Source organism: Drosophila biarmipes, chromosome 2R, assembly GCF_025231255.1.
Source record: "Drosophila biarmipes strain raj3 chromosome 2R, RU_DBia_V1.1, whole genome shotgun sequence".
NCBI lineage: Eukaryota > Metazoa > Arthropoda > Insecta > Diptera > Drosophilidae > Drosophila > Drosophila biarmipes.
In genome coordinates, this window is record NC_066615.1 from 17247952 (window position 1) to 17261048 (window position 13097).

General features: G+C 42.7%; 1 protein-coding gene across 4 annotated transcripts in view; it reads right to left on the minus strand.

Moving 5' to 3' along the window:
• LOC108036357 (protocadherin-like wing polarity protein stan) overlaps positions 1 to 13097 on the minus strand; it is a 51702-nt gene that overhangs the window by 25296 nt on the left and 13309 nt on the right. For all 4 annotated transcript variants that reach the window (XR_007763943.1, XR_007763942.1, XM_017112433.3 and 1 more), the window contains exon 2: positions 6927 to 6955. The gene's annotated coding sequence lies outside the window, so the exon portion shown is untranslated. The remainder of the gene's footprint in view (positions 1 to 6926; positions 6956 to 13097) is intronic.

Sequence of the window (13097 nt, forward strand, 5' to 3'; positions counted from 1 at the left end):
GGCAAATACTCCCCAACAAGCAAATACACACTCACGATGGCACACAGAGGTCACAGTAAAGGATCCTTAGATGGGAAAAGCCCCCCGAAAATGTTGACCATGATATAGGTACTTTTACTCCTTTTGGAAACAGCTAACTTCTGGTTAAAACTCCAATAACAACCCCTAAAAACTAGGAAAAGCTTCTCATATAATATGGTTAAATTGGATCATTCCCTTCCGAAAAAAGCCAGAGGAAATTCTCCCAAAACTGTGTACAATGTGGTATGCCAGCTTTTCAGATCATAGAAATGTGTACCTTTCGTTTAAAATCCAATAACATCACATCAATTTGCATATAACCCTTAAAAAACTAGCCAGGGCTCAAAGCAAACATTCAATCTTGCATAGAATTCCCCATTTTATTCGCCAACTTTTTCATTAGATATATTTTGGGAGCCAAAAAAAAGGGGAAATCAGTGCGCTGCAAAAACTTTGATAGCCAGCCCTCTATTCCGGCAAATTGGTTTTCCCCCTAAAAATGTTCACTGTACGGAGATAGAGACACATTGCCATGGCTATAGATAGAAGGTAGAGCTTCCTGCCCGGTGCTTTGCCTCCCCAACTAAACTTTGTCGATCTGTCTGTTCTTGGGAACTGTCAACGACGGCACAAAATTTTCACGAATTTGTTAGCAAATGCAATCATTTTGTTACGTGGTTTTATTACAGTGGTTGCCCTGATGCCGAACCGCTGCCTCGCCGATGCAAAGCCAATAACATGAAAATGCTCGTTTATAGATCCCCAGTCCGTTCTGCTCCGCTCTGCTCCGTGCAACGGGGCGTATACGTAACCGTGTGCAAATATTGTCTCAATTTGGTGCCGAACTACTGCTGCTGCTGCTGCTGCTGCACTTGGCTTGCCTTCATCGCAGGGCAAATAGAGTTGGGAGTTGTGAGTTGCGAGTGGGCTGGGTTCCTCCCAGATGCAGATGCAAATGCGGATTGGGGGGGTGGGAGTGCTGGGTGTGTGGGAAATAAACAATTTGTATGCGAATTTTGCCTTTGCCATGCGAGCGGAGCCCATGAATATGAAAATATTCTGCTTCTCTTTGCCAACTGGCGACCCTTCTGCTCCCCCATCGGCGTACGCCATATATACATACCTTCTGCATAAGCAAACAGTGAGGAAATTGAAAGCAAAATATGATGATGTTCGATTGGCAGATTCAGTGTGCATCGGATTCGGATCCGGGCCAGGGGTTCGGACTCGGAATCGGAATCAGAATCAGAAGGCACTAAACTATTCCCTTCCAGCTCGGCGCACTGGACCCCCCGACCCCAGTTTGGGAGCCAGCCCCAAATATTTGGCTAAGCCAGCTGGCCGAAATTAAAGGCTCATGCAAATGTCCTTATGCGCTCCAGTAAGCCCTGCATTTCCCTAAGCCGATTTCAGGGGCACTGCACCGTGAACCGAGACAGACGAGCGATAACAAAGCCAGGAGGTGGGCACAAGGTTGCCAACCATAATGGCACACGGGGAAAAACAGGATCCAGGCGGATCTGCAGGGGCGTATATCAGGATTTTACTTTAATAAGATCTAAAAAAAACCAGATTCTCCTAAGATTATATTTCAGAAATAAACTACATTACTTTAATTAAATTAAGCGAGAATAATCTTAATAAAATGTTGTATATTCAAAATACAAATTTAAAGGACAGGTAGCTTTATATTACATTTTTCATTTTTTTATTTGCTTACTTTCCTCTTGAGAAACAATAAATACTTAAGTCTATTTTTTATTTAAAAGATTGTTATATGAACTTGGTCAATAAAAAACACTTTTGCATTCGAATAAGTCTTGAAATCTTTAAAATGAAAGTTAAAAATTAAATTAGGTTTAAATATTATTACCAATTAATAACCAAAAAATATATATAACTGAAGTGCATAAAGTTAATATTTTTACAAAAGCTTTCAGTTTACAATGCTAATTTTGTGCACTAAAAGAAGAGTTTAACCTTTAAATATTTATATTCTTTCTGTATTAATTTGGTCTACACTTTGCATTGTACTTTCCTGTAGAAAAACAATAAATAACTGGAGGTGCAGTTGTTTTCTTTGTATCAATATTGTTTCGTTCAAGTGTTTGCAGCACTTGGTCCACAAAAAACGTTTGCAATAAAGGCTCTTTTGAATTTAAATAAAATAAATTGCCAATTAAAATCACCTAGAGCAACCCAAAGAAATATGGGACTGTGATAAACTATATGTGCCACATTCATAGCTCAATTTTTTCCTGTGCACCTCGTTCAGGACATCCTGATGACGATGATAATTGCAAAAAATAACTCCGGCAAACATGGCCGACAATATACGAAAATCGCATTTAATTAATGCACGAACATCGCCGACATCACTGGGGTAACTCTTTTGTGCTGCCAGATCCAACTTCAGACATAACTCGGGGCAATATCAGGATTCTGTGAGGATGGGAGGCTCGGCGAGGGTGGGTAGCATGGGGATTGGGGACTCGAGTCCTCGCTGAAGAGCTGTCAAAGTGCTGCGGGACAAAATGGCTGCCGCTGTCTGCATTTGTATTAATGGCAGGAGCGCTAGCTGGAGGATGCAGCTTTTTCGCAGCGTCTGCGGGGGAGGTCCTGGCGAAGGTGCAGTTATTTGGCTGCCTTTGGCACTTTCAAGTGCACGGGCATGTGTGCATAGACGGGACTCCTCGAGTCCCCGAGCCTTTCCTGTGGCGGCATCTATGCACATTCGCTGCAAATCAGAGTGGCGAACGTGCGCCAAGCGCTTGCATTTATTTTGCAATTACTCTGCTCAGGCGTGGGGCCCTCGACGTTTCCTCAGAAACTGGAAAACTCAAATATAATTCCGTCTAATCAACACTTTAAGCGAACTACGTTTATTATGAACCGGAGAAACGCTCGACGGGCGAGCAAAGTGCCTGCTGCTTTGCTGACCAATTAGTTGCGTCTCCAGGAGAAATGAGGACACAGCGAAATGGTGCACAGCGCGAAAAAATCACTCAGGTGATAAAAAAAAGCATGAACAATGCTTATTATATATATATATTAAAGTGTAATATTATTTTGTCTACAATTTTTTTGCATTTAGTTTTACAATTTATTTTAGATATTTATCTTTTAATTTTGAGATTTATTATCTTCTTCAAAGATAATTTTTTTCTATGTGAATTATAGAAAATGCATCCGACCAAAACAGACCAAAACTGTCAAGCGCGGCACGGAAAATTATAAATCAGGAGCAGGTCAGGTGGGAAGGTCGCAGGTCCCAGGGAACGCTTTCGAGCGAGAGCTGCGATGGCATTGATGAATTTCGCCATGACAAGGCGGGCAATTAGCCGGGTGAAAGTGGCTATAATTGGGCAACCGGGGCAGCAGTGTCCATGACCGGGCACAAAATACGGGAACGAATGGCTAATGAGCCAGCTCCGCCCGAGAGGTTAAACAAAGTCGGCAAAGGCTGCTGGCAAGTTGGCAAATTACAGTCGCAAAAGTCAGAGTGCAACGTGGAGCGTCATTGTCAGCTAGCTGCAACTCATCATTCGCCTCGGTGTTGAGGGAAATTTGCATTCTCGTCTTTGACTTTCGTTTTGCGATTTTTCATCACCTTTCTTTGGCTTTCCAGCAGCGGCAGCAGCAACAGCAGCATCAGCAGAATGCAAAACTGTGCGCCCATAAACTACTTTTTAGCCTGGCCAACTCGCTGCCCCCTTTCGGTATCCCTGGTTTTCCCTCCTCCTTCTGGTATCTTGGTGTCTTGGCAACTGGCCACCAACTGTGTCAACCAGTCAAACTAGTTTGCCCTGCACACGGGGAAAAAATACGCAGGAATAAATGGTACTCTTACATGCTCTATTAGTCATCATTTGCACCATTAAATAATGTTAGAGTGAAAGTGAAAAATACTATTTCTTGAATTTTCTCCCAAAAAAAATCGAGATGGCTCTTATATCTGTATATAGCTGATACTGAATTTTCCCAAAATAGACTTCATATCTATTCGAATTTTTTCTCAGTGTAAGCTGCAAATGCTGATTGCTCTCCCAGCTGCAACAGCAGCGGCATTTGATTGAAAGAGCCCGCTCCTCTTTGGCTCTTTGGGTTTACAGCTACACAAAAAGTGAAAAATATTCGCTATTTTTCGCCATTTATGCCTTGAACCCTGTGGCACCAGTGTTCCGCAGCAGCTCGGCTCTATTTCCCTGGCCAAAGTGGAAATGTTCTGGCCTCCGTCGAACCTGAAGGCCACTCGGCAGCTGCGGTGAATGGACGGTCAGCTAATTTTATCTGCCTCCCAATCGAAATTCGAATCCGAATTCAAATTCAAATCGAAATCCTGTCCAGGCGACACTGGTTTCGTGACGATCACGCCCAAATTGAATGCGACAACTATTTGCTAATAACTGCTGCTTATATAAGCCCGCTGCAAAGCCGGAAAACCCGTTTTCCCCCGAGCGGCGAACGAAACTTTTGTTAATTTTCGCATTATTAATATGTTGTATTGACAGAAAACTTTAATCAACTTTTCACTGGCTTGTTGATTCGTTTGCGGGCAACGAAAGTTTGGCCCAAAAAACCGAAGCGAGGCCACAAATGAAATGAAAATACTTTCTGCCATTCTGATTAGAAGTTTTGCAAGTTGAGAAATTGCATGAAATGGTCGAATAAACTGTTTATTTAATGTCCGACTTGTTGCCTTTTTCGTGGCTTCGGGCACGTACAAGGCTCCAGACTTTTCGCACGTACAATCACCTAAAGGAGCAAGGGAGCGAAGGAGCTGGAAAAAGGATCTGCTGGATGCACATAAAGCTTAAAATGTCGAAGCCCCTTTAAAACGCAGCCGGGCAGTTGATGGCCCTTCTGGCCAGGCACTTGCGAATATTTCTGCTAAATTGCTGGAATATAAAACATCCTTCCCGCCAACGCCCCAACCCGCCCGTCACCGCAGACAATTTGATAGAGATTCGCATTCATTCGGTAGCTCAAAAAGTAAATTCGGTCTCAATTTCAGTTTCACTCGGGCAATTGCAAACATTTTCGCATTGGTTGCCGCAAAAACCCCACCGCAGGGTCGGGGGGGAAGTCGGCTGGTTTAGGCCACAAAAGCAAATTAAAACATTTGCCAGATAAATGCATTGCGCCGGGGCAAAAACATTTACCAATTTACCAACTCTAGCATTTACCACCCGCTGTCAGTTTGATAACTTAACTGGAAACCCCTTCGCCAGCCGCCTGGCTTCCGTCAGTTGGCCCTGCAATTAATCACATTTAATTTATCAATTGTTTCGACCAAAAACAGAGAGATTAGGCCAAACAATAAAGGCGAATCAGCTGTAATTATTGGGGCTTTGCCAGGGCGGCGACAAAGCGAGCGGATGCTGTTAATTGGATCGCCTTATGCAGGTAATAAATACGGTGCGTGGCCAAAAGCGCCAATGAATTTCAGGAATATTAATGGATTTTCGGATATTTGTTCGCCGGGGGGAAGCCAAATGGTCGAATTTTATTTTACCGCTTCTTGTGTCGATAAAATTGATTTTATGCGATGCTATTTACTCGCCCGGAAATTGTTTACATTTACCTAAAACCAAATAAAAAGTTCAGTTACAGAGCAACAAAAAAAACGTCTATATTGATTAAAATTATTTACTAAGTACAAGGAATGTATTGAGTTGAAAGTGGCACTGCTGAAAATAACTTAAGTTGGCCAACTTATGATAATGCGTTGTAATACATCAGTGGTGACATCAAAAAATGGACTAAAGTGGAACAAAACAGAAAAACTGAGGTACTCTTTTTATAAGAAAGCACAGAATTTGCAATGAAGAGACAGTTTTCAATAAATTTTAATTTAAACACAGTTTTGGCGGACAAAAATAAGAAAAGAATATATGTTTATTGATACAATATGGTTTTACTTTTACCCCTTAAATCGTTTAATTTTACTAAAATGTTAGCATATGACTCTTTTTTTGCACCTGATAAGTAGGTACTTAGAAGAGAAGCTGCTTCTTACTTTATTTTAAGCCCCATCAGCTACTTGGATACCCAGGACACACACTCTCCGTGGCCACACTGCCAGGCGAGACTCATTCATTCAGCCGTGGTGGAATGTTCGGCGCTAACTGATCGGGCAAACAAACACAGTTTCCCGGGTGTTTGGAGCTGGAAAAACGTGTGCTACATGCGGCTGGGATGGGGGCATGGGCTGGGGATGCCACGGAACGAATGGGATGCTGTAGAGAGAGCCCGACTGATGGGGGTTTGGGTGCAGGTTCGACGGCGTCGATAGGCAGCGTTAACTGTTGTTCGAATTTGTCTGTGGTCAGTGACCCAGGCCGTTCGATGGCGCTGGGAGGGGCTTCTGGGGCGGGGCCCGCCGGCAAAACAAACATGTTTTAAGGCAAAAAGAAGCATTAAGAGAGCCCGGCAATAGACTGCTACACTTTGGAGTGCGGCAGTTGGGAGGAAAAAGAAACACATTAACTTTGGTCAGTACATGAGTACGAGCGCTCGTTAGGAAAGATAAAAAGGTTTAAAAAGGGGTTCGGGGCTCGGGGCTCGGGGTTCGGAAAAGCGGCCCACCCCTTGCGTGCCGAATGCCATAAAGCCGCTGAGGAACCGGGGAACGCACAAGCGAGTCCATAAACCATAATTTGAGAGTCTCGCAATTATCTTCGCCGAACATGGAGCGCGATCAGCGAGTTCGTTGCTTAAGTCTTTCGTTTCTCCGCCGATCGTCGCACCATTAGAAGGAATGCCCGAATGTGTGCGACTGAAGAAATTAATTCAAATACCCCAGAAGGGCTGTAAATTATTCAGATATTTACTCTGAGTTGGTCGTGTGAAATGCGCGCTGCGTCGCCAGCTCCCAGGGAAATTATGATATTATATTTACTTACATTTCCTCGAGTTGATGCGATGGCCAGGCCTGCAAGCAAAGTGGAAAAGAGAAAAAGAGGGAATTAATATTAAATTACACATTGCCGTACGCGTTCAATGTAATCTTCAGAGGCGTTCGGAATAATTCCGCCTGAACGCCGCAAATAATGAGATTTTTCACCACTGAAAAGTGAGTACCATTTTTTGCAGATGAAAGGCATTGAAAATTTAAGCTCTGCATTTAAGGAGGCCGCTTGTTTCTGGTAGTGCAGAGCCTGCACTCCACATATGTTAAAGTATATCAAGCGCTAATTAAGCAAGACTCGGGTGGGAGGTTTCTCCGGAAACTTTTACTCAAACTAAAAGCGAGAAGACGAGCTGCGAGAGAACGGCGGCTAAATTAAATTAAGCACTACTGTGGGAAAATGTCTTGAAGCGTAAAGCAATAAGAACATTTCCATGTTTCCCCCTAAAAAAGTGGTTTCCTCGGCGCTGAGCAAACCACAGGGTTGAGGCATTCCAGAGGAGGTGGAGGCTGAGCAGCCCGAGGTAGCCAAGCGTACAAGTTCTCCCAAGGCCCGGGGCCAGACATGTGTCAAGGTTATACTCCTCCGACAATTAATGCGAAGCGATGGGAGGAAAACTCTTCGTTTAGCCCCCGAATACGGGGACTGCGAGGGGAATATCTCAATAAAATCCGGAGGGGTAAGTGGAAAACGATGCCGGACAGGGAATTCCGGAATTTTTATTGCCCCAAGCCCATGGAACGCACACACCTTGAGCACAGGTTGAAGTGTAAATCACATTAAATCGGAGAATTTCCATGGTAGTTGGTGCACACAGCTCCGCCTGCTGGCACCGTTTATCAATTATCAGCAAGGACCCATCGTCCTTTGCCAGGATTCCGGCCACCAGGAGAATCGATTACACAAACAAGTTAAGGCAGGCAGTTCATCGCAACAAAAAAATTGAATTTATTTCCCATCAATATTGCTTCTATGCCCGGACTCAACCCGAAAAACCCTTGCGGCTTTTATGTCCTGCTGGAAACCGGAGAGGCTTGACCATTGGCAATTTAATTTCGCCTGAATTGCGAAATGTTTCCTCAGCTCCTTTGCCGTAATATGGCTTTGCATATTTGTATTTATAAATTGCCGAGGCGAGTGTGCGTGAAACTTTTCATTTTTATTTTCATTTACAATTTCAATTCAATGGTTTATCCGCACACAAGGCCACATAGCTCATAGTTGAAGGATCCCTGCCGTAAGAGTTATTTATGTTTACATTATAAATGAGTGCTGCGGCTGCCGTGGCTGCTGGCTTTGTTGTTATTGGCCGGAAAACCATTAAATATTTCGAATTTCAGTTTACCTTCACTGCTCGGGTAGTATTTATGTCCTTCGGAGAATGTACACATAATAACGCTATAGCCAGTTACAGAATTGAAAACTTATTTAATTAGTGCTTCAATGAATGATTATTTCGAATGTCGATTAAATTGTAGCTTAATGTGTGTGACCATTAATGTATACAATTACAACTGTGCTGTAAGAGTATTATTTTACATATGCCATAATAAAGGCCTATATACTGTTACTACTTTCATTTACAATTCAATAAAGGATACTGCCTTTTTTTATATTGTTACGAACATAAAATTATATACAACCCTATTAAAGTAGTAGAAAAGTAAACTTAAGATTTATTACTTCTGCTGCTCTCAATATTTATTAGTGACCCCAGTTCGAATTCCCGCCAAAAAGGGTGTTTTACCACCAATCTACAGTTTTATGTCCTGTGAAATGTTAATTAAAATTAAATTAAGTAAGCAGCCCCATAAAGCATAGACAGCTTTGATTAACTAGCCATGGCTTGACCCTTAACCCTCGACCATTACCCCCGCCCCAAGGTTCGTCCCTAGGAACCCTCGAACCCATTTAAACGACGCCCACGTGACCGGCCGTTGATCCTGCAGTTTAAGACGAACATCACGTAGCCAAATGCTTTTCAAAATATTTTTACTAGGGCGCCTGGTGCCGTAAAATAAAACAAAATACAAGGAAATAAAGCGCGCATTTTCCTCGACGTCTGGGACGTGACATAAATTACATTTTTCGCTATTAATGGCAAATATTATGAGCAGATACCCAGTGAAACTGAACGGAAACTGTAAAACTTGTAAGCTTGTGAGCAACTTTTTGCCGGCTAAAGTATTTCAATTTACACGGGATGGGGAAGGGCGAAGAAGTTGGATCTCAAAAGTTGGGGCAAGTTGAATTGGCGATTGTTGTCGACTCGATTGAACAGCAGCAGACTGAAAAGCAGCTTGAAGTTTGTTAATTTCACAAAGCTAAAACTGAGCTATTTTCACTTTTTGCCAGATGCAAATCTCCCAGAATATGCCGGATAGTATGCTGCAATTTTTTAGCTGTGCAATTGTCCAGTCCAGAAATATAGTTGGCCCATTTAATCGCACCCCTAAGCCCCAGTTTTGCATTTCGACATGGCCAATGCAGTTGGAATTTTGTGTTGCATGAATATTTCTGGCTTTCTGCTTCATTGATTTCACCATGCATATTTCACTAAGCTGCTGAAAATTGCCGGGGAAAACTGTTCGACCGGCTAACAGATCTAATTCAGATTGCTGTGCAATCTGTGCGAGGAGAGCGAAAAGAGCTCTGCTAAGCAGGCAACTACACTGCGAGGGGATCCTGAAGGGTTAGTGCTGCAGCAGCAGAACAATTGCAACACTATCTAAACAGACAACCCACTCAGAGCCCTGGGGCGTGAGGGATTTTGAGGCAGACTCCTCCAACTCCTCTTGACCGACTTGCGGGCCCCATCCATCCCATCCCTGCGCTTTTCGGGTTTACGGCTCTGTTCTATTTCATCAGCTCGGGCTTGGCGCCCTGGCCATTCCATCTGCTGACCCCGAAATCCTGAATCCCTCCCCAAGCCATGGTCATCTTCATCCTCGCACTCTCACATTTCGCAGTCCGCGCTCATAAACATTTTAGTGGCGGGCACGTTTCATTCTGCGCCGAAATGCGTGTAAATTGCTTTCGCTTTGCTTTGGCCAAATGAAACTAAAACGCTGACCGACTGTTGAATAGTTCTGGCCCATAACGACCCCCTTTCGGCCAACTTGGCAAATGGCAAATGTTTGCATACGCCGACGTGATGCCGAAAGGATAATGGAAATTTCTAAAAATTGTATCGCCCGGCCGAGGCCTTCCCGCACCGAAACAATTTTGTAATCGAAAAAGTTTGCCAGGCCTGCTGGCCCAAAGCAAACAATTAGTTTAGGGTCGGTGCGGGGAGGCTGGGGGCTTAGGGGTTGGGGGTTGGTTGGTTTTTCTGCAGTTCAACTGGCAAATGTCAGACGTTTTTATTTATATCCCCTAATCGCTTGCTCATGTCAAGAGCTCAGTGGTTCTGGCACACTTGACTGGCGACCGTCGAATTCGAAATTTTTGGACAGCTATGAATACTTTAGAGGGACTACAATAATCGAAAATTCTGAATTTACTAACTATCTATATACATTTTTATTGTTATTTTGTAAAAAATATATTTTTAGAATTTTAAATTGGAATCATTAAGTTAACATTGCGGAAGAAATTTATAGGTAAAAATTTATGAAAGGAATATTTTTGCCGTTGGGACTGTGTAAAACCAAAAATATAAGTAATTATTTAAAAAAAAAAAATTTAAAACCAGTTTATAGGAAGAAGTTTGAGAAGTTTATTTAGAAGTTACTTTGAAAATATATAACTATTTTTGTTTTATAAATAATATAAACATACTTATAAAAGTGAAATAAATATAAATTTGTTTATTTATATAAACATATTTTTATGTTGTTTAGGTAAAATAAAGAATTGAGATAAAAGGTCGATCAACTTTAACACCGTATGCATTATACATTCCTAAAATCAAGGAAAACCGCAAAGTATCTACCAACCCCTGAGATACTTCGAGCACCCAGGGGATGATTGAAAAATAAGACTGAAGTCATCCGCCGAAATTATGCGCTGTTGACCCACGCTCGGCGGCAGCAGTCCAAGATTTCCTGTGATTACGCCAACGGAGCATCCGCACTTCCTCCCCCACTCAAATCCGCATTATCTGCACACCCGCCCCGCCGCAAAGCCATTAATAATGCTTAAAATTTAAGTCCTGGCAAATTGGTTTAGCCTGAGCCACACAAAAATATATATTCCCACAGCTGGAAAGGAGGCGAAAACCGAGTGCCGAAAATGTTTGTGTCGCAGTTAATTATAACGCTTAAGCTGGCAGCCGAAAAATTCCAGCCTGCGGGTTGGCATCAAGGGGGTTCTCACAAATATGCACACATATATACACAAAGAAGGAGCTGGCTTTTACCTGTCAGGCGTTAATAATTCACTTGTCGACCTGCCGCAGAAGCCAAAGAGCAAAACTAAACTGCGCTGACAGCAAATTTGCTTTTAGTTTCGCTGCGAAAAACTTCCACATGGTTAACTAATTAAAAGTTATTAGAACCCAGCCCCCCGCCCACACTTCGGCTTTGGCCAGAATTTATTGAAATTTATTTCGTTTGTGCGACACGAAATTCACATTAAAATCGACTTCTATGCTGCCATATCTCTTTGGCCAGGACATGACGAGGTCCTGCCAGCTAATGTGGCTCGTGCAGGTCCTATTCCCGGCCAATTACCTCCACCTGATGGGCCCCAGGTCAGCTTTAATTAAACGAAATATTCGTTCTGTCCACAAGCAGTTATCGCTGCCCAGTGTGTTTTTGGGACAATTTAAAATGCAAAAAGACGGAGAAAAACGAAGAAAAACGGGCCAAAAGGACCTTTTCCGGTGGGTTGTAGGGATGGGTGTGTGTGTGTGGGTTTGTCGGGACCTAAAAGCAAATATTCATCTGAGGGCCGCATCGTGTTTCACAATTTTTATTGGCATATTTACCGAAAATTAAATGGAGCGTAAAGCAATCTGCCCCAGTTTTTCCCCACCTCCACTTCCCCTGGCCCTGCCCATTTGGGTGATTTGCACACGCGGCGTATGCGTAATTTGTATGCCATTAAGGCGTCGGGCACAAAGACGAATTACATTAATTGCTTAGGCATCCCCTAGATATACATCCTATGAAGAGGATGTATATGGAGGCTGCAGTTGCTCCTGCTCCTACCACTGAAACGCATTCAATTGTAAATTTCGTACTCGACGCTATTGTTGATTTTTGCAGCATCTGCCTCCTTTTGATCTCCCCCACTTTTCATATTCCTTGATAATTGCTTTTATTCGCTTTCCAGGGCTCTCTCTTTCTCGTTCATTTTTTCCCTTGTTTGCAATCAATTTGATTCTCCTGGGACTTGACCAGAAATTAATTAAAATGCAAATTAATTTGCAATTATGAGAAAATCCCTCATAGAAACTGCTGCTCATAGGTACTTGCGTTCCATCAATTCTGCATGAAATTAAATCGATATGCAAATAAGCCCTTGTACTCGAAACTGGCCAAAAAAAAAATGGCAGAAGGAAGAGTAAATAGTTTAAAGCAAATATTTGGCCATGAATTAATTGCAATTTCACTTTGTTTGCTTAAATATCAGACAGCTAGATGATGACAGTGCGACTTTTTCAAGGATTACTAGAGGAAGGAGGTTGAAATTTATTTGTATAAAATTTTGTGGGAGTACTCATGACTATTTTCATGCTTTGGGAAACTTAAATGGGCATTCCTCTTGTTTAATGGCTAACGTTTAACACCTCAGAGCCACCTCAACCGTAATTGCTAATATCATTTCTTTTGGTTCCCTTCGGTTTACCTTCCAGATAAACGCTTATCGATAACCGCACTCGTGCGTGCCGTTCAATCACACATACAAATCGGCAAATGGAGAGTCTCACTCGATAAAAGCCAATAATCGCATTATCCGTTAGGCAAATCCACTTACACGGAAATCAATCAGCCCCATTATTGTCTGGATATTCGAATAGTTACCATGACCACAGCGACAGGAGCAGGCGAAAGAAAATGGCCAATCAGTGGAAATCTGGGTGAGCAAAGTGCAAGCCAATGGGGGATTCCTAGAAATCCCCTGAAGTCTTTGGCAAAAGGTATGTGCTATTGATGGTTCACGTCAGAGGTTAGTTGGCAGGATCAAATGTACATTCTTTGAAGTTTGATCAATGTGATA